Source organism: Theropithecus gelada, chromosome 12, assembly GCF_003255815.1.
Source record: "Theropithecus gelada isolate Dixy chromosome 12, Tgel_1.0, whole genome shotgun sequence".
NCBI lineage: Eukaryota > Metazoa > Chordata > Mammalia > Primates > Cercopithecidae > Theropithecus > Theropithecus gelada.
In genome coordinates, this window is record NC_037680.1 from 26,547,689 (window position 1) to 26,565,566 (window position 17,878).

At 39.1% G+C, this 17,878-nt stretch overlaps 1 pseudogene; it reads right to left on the bottom strand.

Moving 5' to 3' along the window:
- Positions 1–2,629: 2,629 nt before the first annotated feature.
- LOC112636484 lies at positions 2,630–5,950 on the bottom strand (annotated as a pseudogene).
- Positions 5,951–17,878: the final 11,928 nt, after the last annotated feature.

The following is a 17,878-nucleotide window of genomic DNA, read 5'->3' on the forward strand; positions in this document are numbered from 1 at the left end:
AAATCTAGCTCTATTACTCTAAGTGATCATTTCCTGCACCACTTATCTATGGCTACATAATTATCCTGAAACTTGGTGGCATGAAATAACCATTTATTATTTCTGGTGATTCTTTGGGTCAACTGAGCAGTTCCTGCTGGTCTCACCTAGTCACAGTCAGATGGGATGTGAAATGCTAAAAGTGGTACAGTAAGTAGCTAATTAAATATGAGCAGGGCAAGAGAGGGCTCCCCGACACACACACCAGGAGCACTGGGCGACCAACAGGTGATGGTCAGGGAGTTAACAACTGTCTCTCTAAAGTAACAATTTGTCACAGCTGGTGCCAGGGAAAGGCAGTCGCTAATAGAAAACACCTGAAACTGGTGATCAGCTGCTTCCCAGTAAGATCTCAGGAGTGAGGAGAAGTAACAAAAGACTCCGGAAGCATGCCAACATATAAAACCCCAAGTCAAGAGGCCAAGCCATGAACTTGGCCTCTCACGTCATCCACTCCGCCCTCTTCCAAGTGTACTTTTCTTCTTTTCATTACTGCTCTGAAGCTTTTTAATAAACTTTCACTCCTGCTCCAAAACTTGCCCCGGTCTCTCCTTCTGCCTTATGCCCCTCAGTCAAATTCTTTTTTCTGAGGAGGCAAGAATTGAAGTTGCTGCAGACCCATGCAGATACCTTCCTCTGGTAACAAAAGCAGAGGCATATCCAGCATGGGTCAGCAGGAGCAGTCCACATAAGGCACAGGCAAAAATAGGGTACAACATCTGTAAATTTTGAAGCAACAATTTAAATGACAAGAAATCAGCCTACCTTTGATTATCACCATGTGCCAGCAATTCCAAACAGCGTCAGTGGTAAACTACTCCTCCCTGGGGGGGGGGGGGGGGGGGGAAAAAACGTGTTGGCCTCATTTCTTTTTTTTTGGTGGGATTCGTGTGACTTTTAATTTTTTATTTTACTAATGTCTTACAATAAGTGTGAGGAGTAAAGACAGGGATGGGGTAAAAGTAAGGAAGAAGAGAAAAGTGTCTTTCAAGTTCCTTGAACTATTGAAGCACGTGCTAGGATAAGAAAGTTCAGTAAAAGCATCATGTCCTTATCACCAGAGCTCTTAAAGGAGACATAGAACAGAGATGGGGCAACTCTTTAGCTCTGGCAGAAGTGACTGCTGGACAGAGAACAAATCCTGCATCAGCCTTGGCACACATGAGAGACTGGGCAATGCAGATGCTACACAGTTGGGCAGATGAAGAGCTGACTGTCCAGAATCTACTTCTAGCAAGCGAGTAGGCGCATGCACACCCCTTCTCTGGTCTGGGTGTCTCTTCCTCTCTGGCAGGACCCCACCATCTGTGCAACCATGGGGTAAGTGTTGGGGAAGTCTTTTAGAAAAGAAAAAGATTTCTTTCTTATATTTGCTGGTGGTGTTGATTGACCAGAAGTGGTTGTGGTTTTTTTGTTTTTTTTTTTTTTACTTTGGGGCAGCAGCATTGTGTTCTAGTGACAAAATATCCTACACTGAGCACTCGTAAAAGGCATAGGAGAGTAAAACCGAGGCATTTTTAGGACCTAGACTAGTGGGAAGGGGAATACATGGATTCTAAGGGTAAGGGGATGAAAAAGCTAATTCTATATCACCACAAATGAACTGACACGTAAATGACACCTTGGCTTTTTCCACTCATAGAAACACTCACTTCCTCTAGCTTATACTACTAAATCTAAGGTCAGCTTCATCACAGTTTGGAATAACTATTTACTGTGCTTCTAAAGTAAAGGTGAAAAGCTACATCCTTAAGGGTTTTTTTTTTATCCTAATTAAATGGATTTGTGTAAGCTGAAAGCCTCAAGTATAGGGATTCTTTTCATTATTTTATATGTTGGGAGAAACCCTTAAAATTCATCACTGCCATTTTTTTTTAACCTACAGAATTGAAAGAATATAAAATGGGCAGGGATAAGCAATTACACGAATCATAGACATGGTCAACATGCATCTAATTTTACCCACTGAGCAAAGAGAGCAAATGGGGGTAAGTTCTTTTGAGAAGAACCAAAATGTGTTTACATGGGAAGAACACTACACTAGACTATTTTTTTCCTACATAGAAGAAAAGTATATGTGGAATTGAGGGAGGTGGAAGATGTCCATTAAACAAACACCTATTATTTGTGAAAGTTCTATCAGAGTGGTATTGGGTGTGGACCATTAGTTTATCTTTGGCAGTGATCTTACGTTTTAGGTATGTAGAGTAAGATTATTTAGCTGGGTAATGGCTGGGTAGCGTGAATAGTTTTAATTTCAGTTCACAGCAAATGACGATGATCACAGATTTAGCACCGTAGTTTGCACTTCCTCTGCACCTGAATCATCGATCACTGTGAAGCGTGAGCTGAAGGTCAAAAAGCTGTATTCTTAGATAATTCATCTGTGATTGCTCCAGGACTGCAGTTTACTTCAATCTAAGGGGTGGTTTTCTTATTACAGAAGGTAAGTATTCAATACTAAATACGAGACTGAAGCCTTGAAGATATTTTATAGTGGTGGCAGGTATTATGGTTCAGGAATAGGCTGTTCAACAAGTCAAATGCATATCATTCCCTCTTAAGCATTAACTTTTTCAAAGCAATGGAACTATATTTTTTGGCTTGAAAGGGTGGTTTCTTCTATATTTGATTTCTCGGGTTTCTTAGTAGATATCACTGTCTCCTCTAATATTTCTTCAAAACTTTCCTCTATCTGGGAAGTTTTCTTAGAAGCTACCTTAGATGCCTCCCCCTCCTCTTTCTTAAGTGATAGCCCAGTGGATGAGACTTGGAGGTTGTAGAACTGAGGATTCTAGGTGGGAGCGGATAACTTGGATTGGGAAGTGGATTCAGCCCCGAAATGCCTAACCCACTGGTGCTAAAACGTGTCTCCTCACCTTCCAGCAGTTTCCTGTAAGCTGCTATCTCAATGTCAAGAGCCATTTTGACATTGAGCAAGTCCTGGTATTCCCGAATGTGGAGTGCCATCTCACTCTTGGTGTTCCTCAGATCATTCTCCAGCTGCCCAAGGCTACCCTAGTAGCCAGCCACCCCGGCACTGTGCCGCTCCTCCAGCTCCAGGATCTGCCTCCCCAAGGACTCGTTGGCCCTGCGCAGGCCCTCGATCTCGCTGGTGCGCGCCTGCAGCTGGCGCCGGTATTCATGGATCTCCTCGCCGCTCGTCCGGGTGGCCTCTGTGCTGTGTGCCGCCTGCGCGTTCAGGTTGGCGAACTTGGACTTGTACCATTCTTCCGCGGACTGCAGGTTCTTAGAGGCCAGGGACTCATACTGGGCGCGGATCTCCCTCAGCGCCGAGGTCAGATCTGGTTTAGCCACAGCAACATCCACCTCGGCCGCGGCCTGCGACGACGCCTGAAGCGTGGCCAGCAGCTCAGCTACCTCCTCGTCGTGCACCTGGCGCACGAAGGCCAGCTCGTCCAGCAGCGACTCCAGCTTCTTTTCCAGGTCCAGGCGGGCCAGCGTGGCGCCGTCCATGTCGCGCTACTGCGTCTTCAGAGCACCCTCGGCGCCTTAGCGTCCGCAGCAGCTGCACTTCTTCGGCCAGCCCGTCGCGCTCCAGCACGGCCTGCGCACGCGCCGAGCTGTCCTCCTCCAGCTGCGCGCGCAGGTCGCGCAGCTCGCGCTGGAAGAGCTCGCCGACGCACGACGGCTGGGCGTGGCGCTGTCGCAGCGCGGCAACCTCTGCCTTCAGCGCGCGGTTTTGTGTCTCCAGGTGATGCACCTTCTTGATGAACACGGCGAAGCGGTCGTTGAGGCCTTGCAGCTGCTCCTTCTCGTTGGTGCGGATGATCTTGTAGTCATTGGTGCACGCCGCCGCCTGGCTCAGGTCCAGCCCGTCGGAAGCCAGCGGCAGGCGATAGGCCAGGCAGAGGCCGAGCGATGAGGCCGAGGAGCAGGCGGCCGAGGAAGGGTGTTGGCCTAATTTCTGAACAAATACTGGAGCTCTTGAGTTTTAATAACATTTACAGAAGCTTCAAATTAGCCCGTTTTATTCCTTATCTTTTAATAAACATTGTGTTCTACATAGAAGTTAATTTGGAGAACTCAGTTACACAGTCGCCCCCCAACCCCCAGCCCCCCCAGTGTCTTGTTTCATAGCGACTAGGACTTGTTCAAGCTTTCGTTGTGCGCAGTTTACATCCCTATTTCCATGGTACTACATATTCTTGTGTTTAATCAGTAGATTTGAAATTAGCAATGATAAAATCACAGAATAGAAGGAACTCAAGTTGTGTTTCCTTGTCTTTACAATCATTCTTACTCTTGGGAATTTCTGTGCAAAAAAAATTTCAAACTGAGGCAAGGTGAAAACTGAAGTATTTTTTTGTTGAATATAATTTTTATTTCATCTATGAAATATTTTGCTCAATATGAATATCTTTGAAATTGACATTCGTTATCTTGCCAATTGTTTGCTTTAAAACTAAGAAATAAAATTATAATTTTTATTATAGTTGAATATAATTTTGCCATAGGGAAAAAGGTGGTGGTAAAATTATCTACTCTGAGTGTCTAACACTTTAGTACACTATTAGCCAGAGACTCTAAGATGCACTCACTCATATATCTGGAGTTGGTGCTGTTGGCAGGGATGCCTGAATCTTCTCCACAAAACTGCTCCTCCAGGAGGCTAGACCAGCTGCCTCACAAGATCTCAGGGCAATGTTTCTAGAAGGTGAAGGTGGAAGCTGCAGGTCTTGTCAGACTTACTAGCAAAAGAAGTTGCACAATTTCTCTTTCCCGATATTCTATTGGTTAAAGCAAGTTCTCAGACTCAAAGTGTGAGAAAATAAACTTCACCTCTGGGTTGGAAGGGTTACAAGTTTTAATAATATATTTATAAAAGCTTGCCCCAGGGGTCCTTTGTAATGCAATTTTAAAACTCTCTACATAAATTGCTGGGGAAACCTAATTTATTTATGGTTACCTAGAAACTGTTAGGTTCCCAACATGCTAGGAGCTCCTGGAATTGCTGCCTTTAAGTCAGTCTGGCCATCCCATCACTCCTTTGGGTAATTACTGCTAATTACCTCTAGGTGTTAGCAATTAATATCGATTGACCCCAGCTGGGTACCCCCAGGCTTTGGCATCATACAGTCTCTTACCCTTATAGACCAGATATTTCAAAATCTGTTGCTCGCCTCTTCAAGGTCTTTTGTCATTCTTTTCAAAGCTACATTCTAAACTGAGCTAGGGCAATTAGGGTCTGACTGTAAGATCTCCCATGGGGGAGGATTATTTTTTGCAGCAGTTCAGTTTGTCAGTAAGAGAATATGAACTTAGTAAGAATTTGATTTGATTGTGGACCAAATCTGACCAAAGCTAGAAAGAATGCCTTTCCTCTTCTTACAGCCTTTGATTTTGATCCATTGTATGGCACACCTACTTTTAGCTTTTATTATGCTTACGTGTACAATGGACACATTTGAAGTCCTGGTAGACTTCAAACACTCTGCGAACAGGGTTGATGTTGTCCTCTCCCTTGTATCTCCCACAATATCTTGGGCAGTTCCATAAACAGTGAGTCCTAATAAATATCTATTGAATAAATGAATGCATAGAAACTTTCCCTGTGTATTAGTAGTCATAATACAACAAAGAATTTTAAAATGGGTATAAACCTTACTCCCCTACACCAGAGAGGAAGATATCAGAATTGAAGATCAGCTAACCAGGGGAAGCAATAATTAAATTTGTGGACTTTGATTCTGTATTTGTATTCTCGGGGCTAATTTTTATCTGCTTAAATGTAAGCTTCTCCATAAAAGAAAATCATTGTTCCAAGTTTCTTGAGGTGTAAAGGGAAAAACACAAAACACACATGTTCATTTCCTGAAAGTTCCAATAGAGGCACCAGCGTAGAGAAGGCTTCCTCCACCACCACCCTCCAGACCGTGACAATGCTCATCTTTGTTCTCTTAGCCTTGTCGCCTTTTCATTTCCTTCAGCTGTGTATGTCTTCAAGTCTTTTGTCTGCTGCCTGGAGAATGAGTATTATCTGAAAGAATAAATGACCGCTTGAGGAAATGAAAGTGTACAATCAATCTTTTTACAAGTCTGTCTAATGATTATTTGCAAAAGAAGTGAAAATGCTGAAACACTTTTGGTTTTTAAGAATACAGTAAGTAGAAAATCTGCCTAAGGATCCAAACAAGTATTGGTCCGACCAAAGTGAGTTAATGACATAACTGTACTACTTCATTTAAAATTTTCTTTGATTGTTGCTAACTTTGTTAGTATTACTTTAATCAGTGATTCTCATATTTAGCTAACATCAGAATTGCATGCAGAGCTTGTCAAAATGCAAATTACTGGGCCCCACTTGCAGAATTTCTGATTCAGGCCTGGGGTGGGGCTCAAAAATGTGCATTTGAAACAAATTCCTGGGTAATACTGATGTTTCTGGTCCAGAGACCACACTTTCTCAAAGTGTGATTCTCACATCTGACTGAAACTATCTTTATTCATATATGGCTCCCCACCCACACATTCCTAACTCTAACACCTCCTTAAAATATCTCATGAAATTCTATAGTCATTTATAGTTGAACTCCGTTTATCATTAATAAACGTACAACTAAAAATAAATAAATGTAAATCAGAAGAGATTCAGTGGATAATGTCGCATGATCAAAATGTAAAATTGTTTCAAACCATAGGCCTTTTTACCAAATCAATAACTCAAAATGATTTACTATGTACACTTTATACGAATCAGTCCACTTCAATAAATAGAATTAAATTATGCTTTTCAGATAAGCAAAAATATCATATAGAATTATTGTATCTAAAGTGATTTCACTTTGGGGGTAGGGGCACAGAAGGCACCAGGATCTCCAAAGGGAGAATATCTAAGTCAGTGAGATCCACCTGGTCCTGGATAACGGCCAGAGACAAAAGATGAAAGAAAATTAGAAGAAAAGAGTAAGTTGCCAGGCTAAGGCTTTTGCTCATATTGAAGAGAAATAGTCAAAACAGATGGAGTCTCCATGATGACCTAGAAAGTCTAGCCCCCCATCTGTGGTCCTCAAACCCACATCTTTACTCCTTCTTCTTCTGCAGCTTCCAAATTAGACACACACATGTGTTCCCTCCAGTAGGCCTTCCTAGGTTGAATTCCCTCTTTCTTTCACAATGCACACAGGCTTTTAACAAATGTTTATTGAATGAATAAATGAATGAATGAGAAGGCAGTAGAAATAAAGAAAAAGTTATAAACTTAGAAGAGGAGGGGAAACTGATGTTTGCTCTGGAGTGGAGCAGGGATGTTTTGGCTGAGGATGTTCTTCATGTGTATAGAGTCAGAGAGAGGTGACCCGCAGGCAGGGCTGCCACGCAGAGCTGTGTATAGGGTATCACTAGAAAGCTCAATCTAGATTACAATGTCGATGCTAAGCCCAAAAGTTGTGGGGAGCACCACCTGCCTCATTGAATGCAGAGGTCTACAGAGGAACCCTATAGTGTGGGAGTTAGAAATTAGGACTTTGGGTAAAATAAATTATAATTGGTTCTAACTTGTGTGATATACAGATTTAACCTCTCCCAACCACCATTTATTCATCTGTTATGAGTGCTAAATAGGACTGCTCCTGCTTTCTGCAAAATGCCTACAATACATCTTTCTCAACTAGTTTGACCTCTTCTCTCCATACCTTGACCTGCTTCTCATTTCAGTCAACTATGGGAATAGAAACTCCAGTTTGTCATTTCTATTCGTGGAACTGGCCCCTGCCCAACTAATCCAGTGTCTCCCAAACTCTCTCCTGCTATGACACATTTGATAATTTAGGCTTCTTGTATCACAAAGAAATATCTAAGGTCATAGTATGCTGGTAAATATTGAACAACTAGCTCCCTGGAGGGAGAAAAAAAAAAAAAAAAAAAAAGCCCTGATTTGTAGTATTCACCAATATCTATGGTGTAAATGCTTCCACTGTGCCAATTTGAAGTTACCAAAACAAAATCACAGAACAGAGTTCAAAAGAAAACTATAATCAGCTTCGGTGAGCCTTTCAAAACTGGCTCCAGCACAGCAGTACGAGATGATTTAGGGACATCCACCACTCCCACCATTCACTTCTTTCTCGTTCCCTGTTCTTTCTGTCTTTTCTTCATTTCTATGATTGTCTGCCACAACTTCTGTTCCTTTCCCCATGTGTCTGTCAATTCTTGGGACTATTGACTACTCACTCAGAAACCCCACCAACTTTTCTAAGCCCTGATCAAGTCCCAAGTCATAAAATTGTGATCTCTACAAATAATATACACCACCAAGATAGTACTGAACTATTACTACTGAATGAATTAAGAGTTGATTCTGTGGCCTCATGTAAAACTTGCTAGATATTAAAACCAAAGAATCTCTGGCCATTAAGTTGGTATGTAGAATGAGCCAATAATTGCCACTCAGTATCTCTTAATTGCACAAAGCTCAGTATCTCTTAATTGCACAAAGGTATTACAAAATTTTCCTGATAAAGTGGGAGAAAGCAGTAATGGTAGAGCAAAGAGACCTGGGATGAAATTAGCTCCTCAAGCCCCAGGCTGAGATTAAATTTTCAATGTAAAATTTTTTATGAATATTCCATCCTTTAAATTCTAAATGAAGTAGAACTGTCTCCTATAGATAGGATTATTTCCAGGACCGATATTGGGCCATACCATATTCTAAAGGATTATTCCTCCCACCAAATATAACCTCTTCTCAGCACTCCTCCAAAAGTCTTTGTAATTGGATCCATTACATGGAATCATCTTCTACCTCTACCCTGCTCCAGCCACTCCTGTTGAAAGGAAGAGTAGAATACATAAGCCTATCAAGTTAAATGAGTCTTTGCCAAAGTGTGGGCAGCAGGGGCCTCTGAGAGTCACACTACATAAAGGGCATTGTGGGATAGGTTCAGATTCAAGACCTCCTTTCAACTGCTTAAGAATTGATAATAAAGTACATTCAAGAGAGAACAGAGTGCTCCATAGCTTCAGACCAGTAAGAATGCTCTTTGGAGAAGATTGTTGAGATGCATTTGTAAGTTTTCTGCCTGCTTTCAGAGATGGGGAAATATGCTTAATATGGCGCTCATCTTTCACTTAGATATGAATTGTATAATTCAATCTCTGGAGTCTAATACAGAACAATTGTTTCATATTAGTGCAGCTACATTATATGCTCTATGCTTTAAATGTTCACCACTCTCTTTGGGTTCTCTCAGCTCCTAATAAGAATGCTTTGAAGAGGCAATGTTCCAAGAACAACCTTGGATTTAGACTTTGGGATGAGTAGTAAATCAAGGTGTGGAGCCATCTTTTCCAAAAGCCACTAAAATCTAAGGAAGGCCACATAAGATACTGTGTTTCAAAATAGTTTTGCTTTGTGTAATATATGTTCCCCCTTGTCCTTACTCTATTTCCATTATTGAATTTTTTTTTATTTAGTTGGAATTGTCCCATAGACTTGCTACTTAATTTTAAAAATGTTAAATAAGATGATTACTTTGCAGGCGCTGCCTGCTTTAAAAATATATGCAGTAAAGTATAATCTTACAGAACAATTAGAAAGTAATTATTTGCATTAGAGAAAGAACCATTCCTTAACAAAGAGCTTCATTCATTTAAAAAAAAAATACTGTATTTTGACAGTGTAGTTCAACTGTTACTGATTTACAACAATTGAAGAGAAGAAAAGAATCCAGGGAAGTAAAACTAAAAAAAAAACCACATAAAAGCTAAATGAAGGATTTGGGGCTGGGGATAATAAATGCCACTAACAACTGACTCAAATACCAATAATGACATTACTGCCAAAAGTTTATCTATTGCTTACCTAGAGCTTTTAGCCAAAGTCACTGATGCTTGTTCCTGAGACTGGATTAAAGTATATCAAGAAGATCAGTTGACCTGCCAGTGAGGAATGGAAAAAGTTTTCTAGTCCTAGGCAAATGCACAGATTTTTTGAGTAATACCTGACCCTCTTGGCTGGGATTTTGATATTCTGTCCAGATCCAATTCCACTAACTTCAGACAGTGGTCAAGACACGATCTTGAAAACACTAACTGGGTCCAACTGTAGCCTCTCCATTCTCCTAAATTCTAGACTCCTGTTGCCATGCCCTACCTGGCACACAGGACCTACCTTTCTAAGAATGAAAGAAAAAACAAAAATGAAAACAGACAAAAGTAACAATGACACCCTGAGAGGAGGGCCCCCCGCCGCCCCCCGCCCCCCCAGAGTGAAGACTGCATCTTTAGTCCCAGCTCTCCTCTGAAATTTATTACCTCTCTGTTAATTCGGGGGAGGAAAGTGATGTATACAAGAAAATGTCCAAACTTGAGAAGTGATCTTATACCTAGAGAGGCACTGGGGTATGGAAGAAAGAGCATTGGCCTAAGAGGCAAAAGAACTAGGCTCTGTCATTGGCCCTGTGACTTCTATAAACTATGTAAATGGCCAAGTGTTTGTTTCCTCATCTGTACACTAGGAATAATAATAAATGCTCCTACTTCCAGGGGGTTCCCATGAGGGCCAAGTGAGAAAATGAGTGGGAACAGTTTGTCTGACAGCCCTAATGAGAGAAGCCACCACTGTATAAACCGTGCTTAATTTTATCCCTTATGTCGTATTCTTTGATCTCACTAGAAACTTTCCATTTCAGTCCAACTTTGTTATTTGTTTAAACTACTAGCCAAAACATCACCTTTACCCCTTCCAGAGGTTGCCCAAAGCATAAGGAGAAAAATCAGACCTATCAGCTAAGCTGCAATGTCTCCAAAGACATGATGAAATGCTGGGGCATGAGGTAAGGCTAACACCATCCTAAAAATGGACCAGAGATGAGATAATACATGCAAAAGAGCTCTGAAACCATAAAGCACTAAACTGCTGTGTGTTGTTACTGTTAATGAGGGGGGAGTTGGGTTTGGGTGACGGTATTTCGTGGCTGGGCCCAAGGTCGCACAGTCAGACCTCAGACATTGCATAGACAGTTGCTGTTCTGACTGAAGAACCAATGCCCTCATCATCCTTGTCTCAGTATAGACCCTGAACATTACTCATGCTGCTTCATTATTCTTGTTTTAAGGCTTTTGTTGATTTCTCAATAGAGTTTAAATGAGGTTTTCCTTCACACCTACTTAGAAACACTGGAAAACAACATACCCACACCCTTGATGTGTGTCATTTTGTGTATGAGATGTCTTTAAAATCCTTGAGCTTAACTGAACTAAATTTCGAAGACTTACTTGCAAATTGGAGATCAACTCCCTCTTGAGAGAAAATAAAAGGAAGATACATAGCTTGGTTATCGTGGCTGTTGGACAAGATGCTAATGCAACCACAGCCACCAAGCTAGTGGGTGCTGGTGTACTCTCTGTACTTTTTAAATGAGATGGTTTTAAAATGCACCACAGCATTGACCTTCTAAACAAAAGTCATTGCCTCGAACTTCAGTTTCTTTTTCCTGGCATCTTCTTATTTTTTACCCCAGAAATAACAGAACCTTAACATACTTCTCCAATCTTCTCCCCAATCCCCCTTACACTTGCCAAACCAATACCCCTGAACCAGAGTTCTTAACCATAGACTAAAGATTTAAGAATATACAAATTCAAGGGAGGCTGAAGCGGGTGGATCATGAGGTCAGGAGATCGAGACCATCCTGCCTAACATGGTGAAACCCCGTCTCTACTAAAAATGCAAAAAATTAGCCGGGCGTGGTGGTGGGCCCCTGTAGTCCCAGCTACTAGGGAGGCTGAGGCAGGAGAATGGTATGAACCCGGGAGGAGGAGCTTGCAGTGAGCTGAGATCGCGCCACTGCACTCCAGCCTGGGCGACAGAGTGAGACTCCATCTCAAAAAAAAAAAAAAAAATACAAACAGACAGACATATATATATATATACAAATTCAAAACAAACTACTTTAGGTGAATAAAGCACTAAGATCTTAACAACTCATCCCATTATTTGTCTTCATTTATACTGAAAGCACAAAAACAGTCAGAATGTTTGTTTATTTATAAAGATGACAACCACCAGTTCCAATGGGTCTCTGTAACAAATGTGTTGTTCAGCATTGAGTGTCAGACCAGAGTAATAAAGGCCTAAGTTCAAAGCATCATGGAATTTGAAGAGACCTGAAAGGTCATATCATCCAATCTCAACAGTTTACAGATAAAGAAGCTGAGATCCAGGGGACGGAATCCCTTGCCTGGGCCCACACTGTTGGTTAATAGTCTCATCTTTCTGGTCCACCACTCCGCATTACACCATGCTGAAGGTTCCCCCTGACCCTCTAAAAACAAGCCTTATTCCCAGATCCAGGACAATAACATCTTTGCTCCACATATTGAAATCATTAGCATAAATTTTAAAATAGGTTATCCTATTCATATATCCTTATATATAGGTCTTTGGAACACGCTGCCATCAAAACTTCAAGGATTTGTGGATAGAAGATAGCACAAGGTCATGTGAAATTAAAATATATATATTTATTTTAATTATGAAAATTATTTGTAATTAATATTAGGCAAATAGCAAAATGCAGTAAAGTACCAAGGATTTGGAGAGGGGATCATTACTCCCCCACTGTTAAGTCACAGCATGGTAAATAGGCTATTCGGAAACGAAAATGCTCATAAATATATATATGCCATCCTGAGTACCCCTTCATTTCAATAACACTAATTGCCCTTTTTTTCCTTGCTGCTCCTAGCCATATTTCTTGGAAAACAACAGCTGTGTTTATTCAAATAGCAGCATACTGATGACTTGATGATAGGGTAATCTGCTGGAATTCCAAGTGTGACAGTCCCAGAGATAACTTCTCGGCACACCAGAAAAGTATCCTTTGCATAGTACAAAGATTTGGAAAGGAATCCCCACTTTGTTAGCACGTGGGATTGGGTGTTCTTTATTTCAACTGGTTGCGACATTGAATTTCTTCCAACAAGTATCATATTTTCTGGTTCTTGCAGAATAATCTTCCCATACATCATTGTCACAAAGTAAATCGGCAATATGAACATTTTCACTTCAATGGCTTCTAAGCAAAGGGATTAAACAGTGCCTTGAATTACAATAAAAACAGCCACAAGATTCAGTTCAAAATCAGAGCAATAAATTCTAATTGTTGGTATTTCTCTGAATCAATGGACACTGGAGGGGATAATACAGCTTAAGAAGCCATTTACTGGAAAAACAAAACAATACAAACAAACAAATGAGACCCAAATATCCCTGGAAATGTAACTAATTAAAGCTTAATTTCCAAGGGTACCAAGGGTTAAATTTCTACAAGAAGTTGTCATCTTTCTTGATGATGACCACTCAAGACATATTTCTACTGAATATAAGATTTATAAAGAGTATCTAGACATAAAATAAGTTCAAAAAGCTAATCAATATTTTAAAGTAATAAAGTAGTTGGTCTTTTTTAATAATAATCTTTATAACTTAGGAATTTTTAAATTTTATTATTGAGTCTTGATGTTTATCAAGAACTTAATTCTTTTCTTCAGGAGGCATTGTCAAGTCAACTTAAAAGGACAGATTTGTATTGCCAATTACCTTAAAAATAACAATAACAAGTACATATATAAAGCAGTATGTTTCAGGTACTCTTTCATGTTCTTGAATACATTCGCTCTTTAAATGAAGAGATTCTTTTTTTTCAGATGGAAAACCTGAAGCACAGAAACCCTGTCACTTGTCCAAGCTCACCCAGCTAGTAAGCAATGATCCCAGCCCACGCTTCTAATTCTACAGTTCATGTTCTCCACATGGACACTATACTTCTTTCTTTTTTTTTTGAAACGGAGCCTCGCTCTGTCGCCCAGGCTGGAGTGCAGTGGCCGGATCTCAGCTCACTGCAAGCTCCGCCTCCCGGGTTCACGCCATTCTCTTTCCTCAGCCTCCCGAGTAGCTGGGACTACAGGCACCCGCCAACACACCCGGCGAATTTTTTTTTTTTTTTTTTTNGCTGGGATTACAGGCTTGAGCCACCGCGCCCGGCCACTTCTTTCAAACTAAGTATAACATGCAAGAAAAAAATCATACATGACTTAAAAGCAAAATTTTATAGATATTAATAATTCCTTCATATTAAAGGGCATTTATATGATATTTCACCAAAAAAAGGAGCCTATGGAAGGAGACTAGACTTAGAAGTCCTGCTAAGGCAGAAAATTTTTAATGCGGATATACACCTGGTGCACGAGACTGAAAATCAATTAAGGAAGCTCATGTCCTCAATATATCAAGAAATTTGGACATTTTCCGAAAAGACTATTCTCTCTGTTTCCTGGAGAGAAGAAAGGGAAATAGGTTTCTAAAAAAGTCTGTTCAGGTTGGGTGAGACTTTAGAAGAGCTTTCTGTCTGCCAAAATGAGTTCCCAAAAAGATTTATAAAAATTGTTCTTCTAGAAGTTATGTTTGTATTTTGTTTCGTCTGATGTTGGTTTTCAATACAGTAGAATGCTACAGAACTAGAATGGTTGGTGAATTCCTAAAGAGAGACTAATTAATGGTCTCTATCATTTCATGAAGGCAATTCTGTCTTTTGAATAGGATAAGACCTTAATTCAGCAGATAACAAAGTCACACTCTGTTTCTTTACTCACCTAGGATAGTTTTTGGAATATTCCCAATGCCACTAAAAAAGTTCCAAACCTCTCTATGTACCATCTTCCCCTTTCCTGCATGGATTATATCTTCACTGTAGATTTCAGGTGTAAGTTTCCAAAATGAGAATGGCAATTTCAGACTAAAATGGCTAACACACGTGACAGAACCTCTCCTAAATTTTCATGAAAATTGCTAAGTGTCTACATGTGTGTTTCTATATCAATATGTATATAAATGTATGTGCATGTCCATGAGTATCTGTGTGTTTGTCAGAGATTTTGTATGTGTCAAATGAAAATGAAGGTAGGCATAGGGAAAAAAGTAGAAATTTAGTCTCAAAATTTACAGAGGATCCCAAGGGGAAAAAACAGAAAAAAAAAAAGAATTGGAGCAATAAGTAAAGATATAACTAAAGAAAACATTCCAAGCTTTTAAAAATGTCCTAAATACATGCATATAAATAATTCAATATGTTCCAGAAAAAAAATAAGTAAAAAAAATCTATATCTAGAAGAATCCTTGGACAGTGTTTTTCAAGAATAAATAAATTTCTTATAAACATTTAGAAAAAATGTATTCTACACTTAAAGGAACAAAATTAAAGTTAGCCTCAGACTTCTACTTTGTACATTAAATTGCAGAAGACAAGGAAGATGTATACAGAATTTTGAAAGTAAATTTAATATCTAGAGTAATCTATTTGAAATGCATAATTAATCATATCTCCATATTAAAACTTCTCAAGGATTTTCATTGCCCTTATAACAATGTACCAAATCCCAACAGTGATTCACATGGCCATCCACCATCCACAATTGAGTTTTTACCCACTCTTTATAGGATTTATATGTCCCACTCCTCTTCACTTTCAGTGTTTTAAGTATACTGGTCCTCTTTCAGCCTCTCAAATTTGCCATCTGCTCCTACCTCAATGCGTCATTCATGGAGTTTCTGTTACTCAGAATATTCTTCCTCCTACTCTGCATTTCTGCTAAAATTTCAGGTCTCAGTCTAATGCAATTTTTTAAAGTGAAAACGTTCTCTGATCCTCAAACTAGGTTGTTATGTTGTTCCTTCTGAATTACATACCCATATAATCACCCTTATCTCTCCTTTTTGTCTTCATATCCTTTATGTTTTAAATATCTGCTACCTAGTAAATTATAAGCTCCAAGAGGGCATGGGCCATATCTGTCCTATTAACCCTTATAAGTCTAATATTTTACATTGTGCCAGGTACATAGAGGATGTTCAATAAATAATTGTTATAGGAATGAACATATTAATGAATGAAACACAAATATTCTTAAACGTTCAAGAGCTTGGAAAATATATTACCTATATGCCATTCTTTAAGAGTATGTGTGTATATGGGTGTGTATTTCAGCCACTCAAAATATTAATCAAATTAAGAGCTCAAAAATGAAAACAATGTACTGTAAAATGACCAGTGGTGAGGACTGAGATCAGTGAAATATGCATTTGCCTACAAAAGTATTGAAAACATATCACATTAAAGGCAAATAAATAAAATCCAATTTGAAGTTAGCTAAAAATTATCTGTAATATCTGTTAGTTATGGCATTATAGCTGATTTTTATTTTTTCACATGTTCTTTTATATTTACCAACTAGTCTATAAAAATATAATATTTTTATAATTAAAGAATTACATATTTTTCTATAGAAGAACATACAGTGAAAATTGGGGACTAAGCACAGTTACTCATACCTGTAATCCCAGCACTTTGGGAGGCGGAGATTGGAGGATTGCTCGAGCCCAGGAGTTACGGACCAGCCTGATCAACACAGTGAGACCCTTTCTCTATGCAATTTAAAATAAATTTTTTAAATAAAAAGAAATCAGAAAAAAAGAAAACTGGAGGGAAGGGAAGACCATAAATAAAATGTTCACTGCATTGTCTTTGTCAGGGATAGGTTTAAGGACATGGCCCTTTGACCCTATTTTGACCAATAGAATACAAATAAAACTCTGCTGAGAGGGAGCATTTCTGGAAAATATTTTCCTTCCTGATGAAAATGGGGGGGAAATGGGAAAAAATTATCTTTGCTTCTTTCTTTTTCAATTTTAGATATGGCTATGTTAGAAAATTATTCCACTACAAAACATCTGAAGATTGCTCATCTACTATACTGCCAGAAAACAAACAAACAAACAAACAACAACAACAAAAAAAACCTTCTATTCTCTCTCATTATAAAGATTTAATTTGTTTATTTTTATAACATTATTTGGGTTTTTTAAAGATGATTTAAGTTTTTGTTTTAGATTGCAGATTTGTTACATGGGTATATTCTATAACACTGAGGCTTGGATACGACTGGTCCTGTCACCAGGTAGTAAGCATAGTACTCACTAGGTAGTTTTTCAGCCCTTGTTCCTCTCCCTCCCTCTCCATTCTGGTAGTCCCCAGTATTTATTGTTCTTATCTTTATATCAATGTGTACCCAATGTTTGGCTCCTGCTTATAAGTGAGAATAGGCAGTATTCGGGTTTTTATTTCTGTGTTAATTTGCTTAGTATAATGACCTCCAGGTGCATCCACATTACTGCAAAGGACATAATTTCATGTTTTGTGGTGGCATAGTATTCCATGACATACACACACACACACACACACACACATATATATATATATATATAAACACACACACACACACACTCTCTCTATATTTGCTTTATCCAATCCTTTACTTATGGGCATCTAGATTGATTCCATATATTTGCTATTGTGAATAGTGCTGTGATGAACATACAATTTTATGTGTCTTTTTGGTAGAACAATTTTTTTCCTTTGGGTAATTTACTAAGTAATGAGGTTGCTAGATTGAATGGTAGTTCTGTTTTAAGTTATTTGAGAAATCTCCAACTTGCTTTCCACATTGGCTAAACTAATTTCTATTCCCACCAACGGTGTATAAGCATTTAAGATTTGGGAATTTAAAATCTTATTTTCAATCTACTCTTGTCTTGCCTTAACTTTTAGAAGATGCTCTTTAGTATGATGACTCCTACTGTTCTTTACACCTGAAAGGATTTAACCTGTTTTTATCCTGTGAGTTTTAGTTTTTCAAGCCCAATTCAGATACAATCTTCACTATAAATTATCTTTAACATTTTGAGAAGTAAATTCTTTTGGATTTATTTTTTGTTAATCAGCCAACTAATTTCATTAGAAAACTCTTGCAAAGTATTAGG